Source organism: Rosa chinensis, chromosome 5 (genome assembly GCF_002994745.2).
Source record: "Rosa chinensis cultivar Old Blush chromosome 5, RchiOBHm-V2, whole genome shotgun sequence".
NCBI lineage: Eukaryota > Viridiplantae > Streptophyta > Magnoliopsida > Rosales > Rosaceae > Rosa > Rosa chinensis.
In genome coordinates this window covers 39594076-39603809 of record NC_037092.1, presented here as the reverse complement: position 1 = coordinate 39603809, position 9734 = coordinate 39594076, and the positions used below count along the sequence as shown (strand labels likewise).

At 37.7% G+C, this 9734-nt stretch overlaps 1 long non-coding RNA gene across 1 annotated transcript; it reads left to right on the top strand.

Annotated features, from left to right (window-relative positions):
- The first annotated feature begins 1519 nt into the window (after positions 1-1519).
- On the top strand, positions 1520-2481 carry LOC112202862. The gene is made up of 3 exons (XR_002937593.2): positions 1520-1574; positions 1781-1835; positions 2167-2481. It is a non-coding gene; the product is annotated as an uncharacterized LOC112202862 (long non-coding RNA).
- The last annotated feature ends 7253 nt before the right edge of the window (positions 2482-9734 follow it).

The window sequence follows — 9734 nt, the reverse complement described above, 5'->3', positions numbered from 1 at the left end:
TCTCTTTCGAACCCTTTTCCGACAAATGGCTTCTATTTCAAGCTTAGTACTCCGCTCCTTATTCTTATCCTCGGCCTCGGCCTCTTCTCCCTCGCCGTCACCGTCCTCAACAGCTTGAGCCTCCTCCTGGTTTTGGTTTTTCTCCGCCTCGATTGGTGCCTCTGGCTCAGTGACTTGGTGTTTCGGTACTCCAAAAGCGGCGTCGTTTGGGTCCATGTCTTGAAATAGAAAACCCCCGTCGTCTACAGGCATTGCTTCCCAGCTTTTCTTCCTCCCTCCTCCTTTCACTCTCATTCTTGGCTTCGCCGCTCACCCTGCTGAATCTAACTGCTAGGTGAGAGTAGTATTTTCTCTCTGAGTGTTTGAATCACTGATGATGGCGCCATAGTACTAGTAATTAATTTTTTATCTATCAATTCCTTTGCGGTTCATATTTGCGGAATTAGGATTCTGGGTTTTACCATTTGGGTTGTAGAGATCGAGTTTGGAATCGATTTGGTTGTTTCAAATTGTTTTGGTATCTTCAAAAGTTGCGTATTTCTAAGAAATGGTTTTTTCTTGTTGCAGACTAAGAGAACGAAGGAGAAGGTATAGTCGGAACATACGGTATGATATAAATGCTTTTGTTCTATTCTATGTGATGGCTTGTATATAATTTGAGATTTACCAACCCAGTTAAAGAGTGATGACCAACAGAAACTGGAGCTTTTGGCCTTTCATCTAGATCTGTGGAGAGTTGTTCATGCACTCAATGAACCCTTTGAACAGAAAGTACTGAATCTTGGTCTTTGATTGGTAAGTCTCATTTTGATTTAACTCTCATTTGGTCTGAAATCTATGTCTTTATGATTATTTTTTCCTTGTTTGTGATTCCATTAAATGGTGTTCTTGTTCACATATGGATTTTGTTGGATCTGCAAGAAGATTTTGGTCTTAATTTGATCTCTTAATGTTTGATTTCTTGCCGTATTGTTTCACATACTACTAATTTCTTGGCTTTTCTTCTCTCCCCCAACTATGTTTCGTTTCTTCGTTAGAATCAAAGATATTTGTTCTTCTTCATCCTTTTGTTTTCTTTATGTGGTCAGTGCTGGTATGTGTTTTCTATTCGTAATGGTTCTGCTAAGCTGAGAAATTGATTAGTCTTTACTGGTCTCTCATTTTCTAAAGGTGAAATAAATGGAAGTGGCAAGTGAGGCAAGTGATTCTCGGCAATGGGACGAATTAATACCCGATGCATTGGGTCTAATCTTCAAAAACCTGTCTCTTAAGGAGTTGCTGACGATGATTCCAATGGTCTACAAATCGTGGGGTAAGGCATTAATGGGTTCTTTGTGCTTATATTTTTTGTTTGCAGGAAGAGATGAGAGCACCTGCAAGAAAAGTTACCAGGATGTTTGTTGCAAGGATCCCACAATCTGTGAAATTTTGAGGGTATTAATGTCATTTATTGATTTGTTCTTATTTAATCATTTTCTTCTGCCATGGTCTGGAATCAAACTGATGTTTCTTTGAATCTCTTTTGCAGTCATTTTGGGAAATATGGAGAGATAACAGATTTATACATGCCGAAGGTTCTCTATCTATCTATGTATACTTTCTTTTGGTACTTTTCAAGACACATGCACTCAAGTCATTCTAAGTATGTGTATCCATAGTCCATACCTGTACACATGCACGTACCACCAAGATTCATATGTACTCTACAATTCATTTATGTTTTCAAGTATTGTTGGTTTGGACTTGATGTCCTATGACTTCTGTTTATCTGTTACTTCAGGATCAAGGCTCAAAAATGCATCGAGGAATTGGGTTTATTACCTTTGAAAATGCAGGTCAGATCATTTCACTTTTCTGTTTGACTTGCAGTTGAAATTGTGCATAATAGAGGCTAATTGCATTTTCAATTTACCATAAAGCTCTCGTCTCCTTAGAGCTTGTGTTTCTTATGTAGCTTAACCTTTATAGCTTGTTCACATAGTAAATAACCTGTTTTATATCGATATAGCAATCTTTATCGGTCTTCAATTTTGCAAATATACCGAGTTAGCTTAATGAGGATAGAGTATCTGAGAGCTGATTGTGTCATATTTTGTTTGTGGTTCATTGTACATATATTTTGTGATGAAAAAATTATTGAAGTGATAATTGTTCTCTAAATTGCAGACTCCGTGGAAAATTTAATGGCCGATACCCATGAATTGGGGGGTTCCAATGTAGTTGTTGATCGAGCAACACCCAAGGCAAGGTACAGCATAACTGACCTTTACTTTTAGTATTATTAATCTTATAGATCAGTTTCCATTTTATATTCATAGTTTTGGTTCATAGTTTTCGTTGATAATAATAAGTTGTTGGTCACATTGTTAATTCAAGAAGGAAGATTTATAAAGTTTTGTTTTCAGGAAGATGACTTTAAACCATTGGGCAGAATGCCAGCACCACAAGGTGGATATGGTGCATACAATGCGTATATCTCTGCAGCCACGACTAGATATGCAGCCATTGGGGCTCGGGCTTTGTATGATAATCAATTGCCTTAACATCTTAAGATTAGATGTTTCAAAACATAAATTTTCTCTTTGGTCCAACAATGCAATAGTATGCATCACATCTGTGATTATTACATTAAATAGGACATATTTTAGGATATCCCATAAAACCTGTTATCATGGAAGGCAATTGATTTGGCCCTACTCATAAATGGTCACTAATGCTATGTACTTTACCTTTACGATTTTATTTCTCATCATCTTCTTAATCTTGGTGAACACTGCTAGTGCTTGTGCATGATCATGCTGTAACCTTCTGTATTGGATTCTAAGCTATATGTCCCTCAATAAATGTAGGTCATCCAAAGAGGCACTTGCTTACTACTGGTTGGAGTACATTTGTGACTGCCAAGAAACTTGTTCTTGGGGATGCATGTATCTTTTTCAGGTACCCTCTCTTGGGGATAATAAGGTGTTGCCATAAAGCTTATAATTATACAGCTATGTTTTTTTTTTCTATTTAGAATTGCAGATCTCCCAAAACTATCCTAAGCTAGGATTACAGATCATTGTTAAGGTTGGCTCTGGCTCTGGCTCTGTTCTATCCTAAGCTAAATGTCGTTTTTGTTGTCCTTAAGAGAAAGAACATGTCCATTTTGTATCTAGAGTCATGTACTCATGTGGCAATGGTGGAAATCAATGTATTTATATTGTGATTTCTGGACTTTGCTGGTTTTGGTTTCACTTGCATTTTCTGTTCTTTGCTGTTAATTTCCTGCATTTTCGTTTTCTTGTTTCACTACTCTTTCTTCACATTCCCTTGCAGCTTTGTATTATTTCTTCTGCAACCATTAAATCATGTTGTGCCTGATACAAACATTGTCAAATTTCATCAAATCACTAAACAAGTTTGCATTTTGCAGGCCAATTGGGGGAGTGAGACATTCCAAGTTTTGTTGAAGCCAAAGGCAGTTGAAGGCTAAGAGCTATATATCGAGAATAGGAATGTTTTTTATTCTTGTGTAGCTAACTAGGAATTCTCTTGTTTAGTGCATCATCTAGTTACTTGAATGTATGAATGCTTGAATAATGGTACTTGAATGAAATGGATTAGAGTATTATTTATCTGGTAATATATCGAACATTATTTCTGGACAAACATTTATATTGATATTCTTCTTGTTGTCCAAGGTTAAGTCGTACAACACAATACAAAACCATGTGCTGTATGATGATAAAAGAGTTCAAAATTGAGGCTTCTCCTACAACAGTCACTGGATGGTATCCAATTTGATTACAATATTCACACAACGGATAACCAAATATAGTTGTTGTGTGAACTAACAACCAACAACAAAAGAAAACAAAATTCTGTTGTGTGAGATTCATAACATACAACAGAAATAAAATGATCTCTGTTGTCTGAGTAATCAACAGACAAGGGAGATAACTTTACTTCGGTTGTGTGTTACTTACCACAGACAACAAAAATTAAGTTACTTCAGGTGTGTGTTACTTACCTCAGACAACAAAAATTAAGTTATATCTGTTGTCTGTTATTAGTCTCAGACAACAAAGATTGAGTTATATCTATTGTGTGTTATGAATCTTAGACAACAAAAAATGAGTTATATCTGTTGTGTGTTATAAATCTCAGACAACAGCAAATTTCTTTTTCTGTTGTCTGACTGTGCCGCCGCATCCTTGTGCATGCCATGCCAGGCACATGCCTGTGCAGAATTCACACAACGGAAACTAGTATTCTGTTGAGCAAAGTACTATCACACAACGGTGAAATCACCGTTGTCTGATGTTTCAATCACACAACACTCACTTACACCACGGTGAGTTTGGTCATCACACAACAGAAATCCAGCGTCATCTGATGGCCTTTTTGTAGTAGTGGTGTAATTGGAAAGAACGTAATGCTATTCAATTTGGTGAGACCCTAAGACCTCCAAAGGTAGTCTATGAGATGGGAGCTGCGGTGTGGGCAGGAATTATGCATGCTCAGACGTTGGTGCATGAAGTTCAGGATGTCGTTAATGGAAGTAGGCCTACCCTATGGATTCCACCCACTAATGATTATCTAAAGGTTAATTGTGATGCCTCTGTGCGTCAAAATGGGGGCCAGGTTGGTGTGGGATTTGTTTGCAGGGATAGTAGTGGTTTGTTAATGGCAGCAGTGGGAGAAAAAATTGCAAGTAGACTTAAGCCATGTGCAGCTGAATTACTTGCTATCTTAAGGGGTCTGGAGTGGTGTATTGAACAAGGGTGGTGGCGGTTAGTCGTCGAGACGGACTGTATGGAGGTGGTGCATTTAGTAAATGGGAATGATGAATGTCTTGCTGAGGAAGGCGTGTTAGTTGATAGGATCAGATTCTTGCTGGGTTCTGTTGGAGTCCAAGATATACATTATGTCCCAGGGAGTGCTAACAGGGCGGCACATGAAGTAGCAGGGTTTGTAGCTCGTGATCATGGGCGACATATTTGGTTAGAGGTTGGGCCCTCTTGGCTCATGGATGTCATTTTAGGTGACGGACCCGTAACTATTTTGGTTAGCAGGGAGGAGAGTGGGGATTTCTTGTCCACCACCGGTCAGTCCCGGATTCTGTAATTTTTTGCTTTTGAATAAAATCATTATCCATTCTCAAAAAAAAAAAAAAAACAAACAAACAAAACACACCCGATGGGTGTGAATAATTATTAATTAAATACATATGGAAAAGCTTTTTTGAAAATAAGTGGAGAGTTATTAAAGATAGTGGGAAGTTTTGTCTTGGATGAAATGCACGTAGTGGGTAAGTGGAAAGTTATCTGCAGATAAGTAAATTATTGTTTTCTTATTTTTTTCAATTTTGATTTTGTTATTTACCTTCTTATCCCTTCGTTATTAAATATAATTTTAAATTAATATATGATGTAAGGATCCATATGTAATTTCATATGCATTTTGGCTAACAAAGCATCTTTTCTTAATAATAGTATAGATATAAAAGTTTATATTAAATGAACCTAATACAAATTTTGCATATCACAATCTATGAATGTAGTCCAATCTTCTTCTTTCTTTTTTTTTCAACTAAGAACTAAGATTAAATATAAAAAAACTCAATAATAGAAAATCTAATTCATAAAATACATATAACAATATAATTACCTACATAAACTGCAAACAATTCTTTTTGGAAGGCTTTTAAGGATGAGTTGTTTGCCTGGAAAAGTGCATTGTTTTATTTTAAATATTATATGGGAGACTTTTACCAATGATACTTTGTTGTCAAAGTGTGTTCATTTTTATATTTTTTACTGGTGGCTTATATGGATAAAATAATCATCGGCATATGCATGTTTGTTTATAAAAATAAAAAATAAAATAAAAATTAAAAATTAAAAAACAAAAAAGATATGGGAGGTTTGTGTTGACTACATGTATCCCTTTTTTTAGTTAATATTGTTATGGGAGGCTTTGAACGACCTAAATTTCTTCACCAATTGGTCCAATTGTGTGTCATGTTTTTTGTTTTTAAACCCAAGGTCGACCCTGGTTCCAAATAAGTAAAAGGGCTGGCGACAATGATGTATGTGATGTTTCAAATGGTGACAGTTATGTAAACTCTTTTTCTAGCTCGACTTGGTTGCAAACTAATAGTTGGATCAGAATCAGATGTTGGGCCTAATTTTAGGTTTTATTATTGTTTTCTTTTCATTCGATCATTCATTGTTTTTTTTCTTTCTTTTTTTACCAGCGCTATAGCATGTCATGTAGTAGAAATAAAATTAAGCAATAGAGGAATCTTAAATTAGACTCCACCAAGGATGAAAGGCCAGAAAATGGCACTCAAATTTTCACTTGAGCATGATTTCTTATGCTTGAGAGGATGTCTTAGAAAATATCAGGACTTCATTTTCTTAAAAAGTTTCTTCAACATTCGATGTTTAAGTAATTTTGTCGTTCGGCACATTACTAAAAAATAGGTGTATTTTATGTAATTACACATCATTATTGAACAGCTTGCTGAATTATTAATGAATAACGGTTTCTCTCAAATCAAACAAAAAATAAAAAATATGTTCACCTTTTTTTTAATAAATAGAGGATTATGTGATATTAGCTCCTCTGTAACAGCCGATTTGGGGTGCTTGACCCACAATCCCGAAAGAAATGTGGCCATCACAATCAAGAACCCACCGCCCGTCCCTCCATTTAAATTTATTTTCTAGAAATTACAAACTTCCTTAAAATTTCTCCAACAGCTTCTATAAAAAATCTCTATTATTGAAACTCAGAAGTTAAGATCTCTATTACATTTCTTTCGCAGTTTAGATTTGAGATATTAGTAGTTTAACTAAGATTGTTTACTTTCTCTATCGATGCTCTCTTCTCTGACTCCCGTAAGGGAGGTTTCTCGATGGCGACTATTTTCAGGTGGTGGCGGTCTTGTGCTCTGGACTATGAAGGGTGTCTTTCCTCCTTTCTCTAGTTTACTTCTTGGTGTTGCCGGCTGGATTTCTTGTCGGGGCTCCTTGCTCCTGTGCTTCTGCCTAATTTTGCTCATCGTCGGTGTTGGGTATGGTGATGGTGGTGTCGATTTGAGATTGGATCGGAGTGTTAGTGATGTGGGGCAAATGGATAGGGGTGTTTGGCATGCGGAATTCGGCGGTGATTAGACCTCTGGTGGTTGTCGCGTTGATTATCCAGGTTGGTTTGCCCGGGATTACATAGCTCTGATGGTGTTAATGGTGGAGCGGTCTTGCTTGTCAGCGGTCCTGTGCTCGAATTCGGATCCAATTGTGCAGTATGTCCTATGCAGTGGCGATCTCTTCGATGCCAGCAGTGGTTTCCATAGGAGCAGTAGCTTCCATGGCAATGGCAGGGGTTTCCCAGAGGGCGGCGGCAGCGGCAATGCTAGGTTTTGGGCCCACATGGAAGTGGCGGCAGCAACACAAGGGTTGTCTTCTCCTCTAGGGTTTGCTGAAATTGGGCCTTGGATATGGTCAATTTCTGTTGGGCTCTGGGTTCATTGTTGGCCTATGTTTTTATTTTTTAATTTAGTAGTGGGTCTTTCTCTTTTTGTCCAAAACTCTTTTTGTCCAAAAAGAGGGTGGGTCTGTATTTTTCTTGGCTTGAGCGGGAAAGATCGCAAAGAAAGATTGGGGCTCTGTTGTCCTTTTTACTTTTCTTTAGAGCTCTAATTTTTCTTTGTCTGAGCTTAATACTAAAAGGTGGGTGTGCTAGGGGTGTGCTGAGTAGCACGCTTGTGTGAGGGGTGTGCTAGTGTAGTGTGCTCTATGTAATGGCTTCTTTTGACGGTCCTATGGGCAAGTCATTATTGTACTGCTTGCTTACTTTATAAAAGTGTGACCTTTTCAACTCAAAAAAATATTTCTTTCGCAGTTCCAACTTCTCTATTATATTATCTATAATTAATTATCCACAATTAGATATGATATTACTTTATAAAATTCAAAAATGTAATCCAATAATTAATGATAAAAGAAATATAATTTGAAGAGAGAATGGTTAATAGTGTACAAACTTCCAAAAGGTGAATCACTATAATTCTAGAATGCATATTTCTTCCTAAACTAGAGAAAAATAAATTATAGGGAAAGCTGCTGGATGTTCTTAAGATGCTAACTAGCTAAGGACAAAAAAACAAACCCTATGAGAGGTATTATAGACTTCATTCTCTCTTTATTAGCAACATATATGGTTTTTCCCTAGCCTCTATGAAAACATCAGTAGGTGAGGCATTACTCGATCTGATATCTCATTCCTACCATCCACTCCATGGTAAATTTAAAGTTATAGATATCAGTTGTTGACATATTTCTTATGGTTTCTTTTTGTCACAGGTGGGTAGGGTTTTTGCTTCTAAAAGATCATCCTTCAGCATATGACCTTTCAGTTTCTAGAGATTAAGATATTCTTAGCATGCTTTACTTTTGGCAACAACTGATTATCATGGCTAGGCAGGTAACTGGGAATGCTCCTTGTTGTTCAAAAATGGATTTGAAGTCTATATCAGATATGAATATAGACCTGAATCCGGGTATATGTTATATGTTGTGGTTTATATCATTCAAATCTCACTTACACCTAATTTATATTGCTGACAACAGATCGGCTATTAATGGTGGAGGGACAACCTTGGTTCTGAGAGTGTTCATTTAATACTTTCAACCTTCATGCTGGTACTATTGGGTCATATGTTTCGCCACTCTATTAACTTCTCTTATGCATATTCTTTTTCCCAGTTTACTGTGCAGTAAAATTTTAGCAAGTTTAGCTCGTGTACATTAGTTTATTGTCTTTGCAACCTATTATTAAACCATATGCATATCAAGCGTAAACACTAGAAGAACATGACTAATCGACCACTAAAACTCTCCTCTTGCTCTCTCGAAAAACATTATAGAGCCTCCCCTACGGGGTAGGTCAGGTTGCCGGCATCCATGTCGACCAGAACCACCTCCGGAGGTTGGCAAGACATGGATGCAGAATATGACAACTAGGCTGCAAAGCCTTCGCTTACCATCTGTGGGAAGGCACACTTTCCCACATCGGATGACTATGGGCGCAACTCCTAGCACTTCCTATATCTACACGTAGATACTTCCATATCAAGTAATTCCAAAATTGTACATTTCCTAACTGTTAGTTGACAACCGTTAGTTTGTCAACATCTCATACTAATACTGACTTAGGCATCGGAGGGTTATAGGCCTGCAATCCCGATTTTCCCCCTGACTTATTCTTGTCTTGATAGATCACGGGATCAGACATACTCAACTTGGTGATTCTCAAGTGCTCTTCTCCCCTCCCAGTAAAACCACACAGAAATATTTGGTGCTAGGAGGAAGGCCTAACAGTGATACATCACCATTGCTCACTACAATGAGTGAAGAAGAAAACAACGCCAGCGACATCAACATGTCTAGAGAGCTAGCGGGACGAACCCTTGACTTCTTCTCACCAAGAAGCGAGAGTTCTACCATGGTCACTAACTCGGCCAGGTGCCTGACGCAGAGGAGAGGTCTCATGCCAGGCCCCTGAACAATAGCAGCATCTGACACCTCATTCCCGACAATCTCAACCACCACTTGTACCAAGATGTCAGCATAGACTTTTATGGCTGGAGCTAGCTACTCTGTATCAGTGGTTGGACTTTAGTCTCTACCTCTCCGATCACCACATCTTCATCAACAGCAACAGGCTCTAGTTCCTCCTCTTCTTAG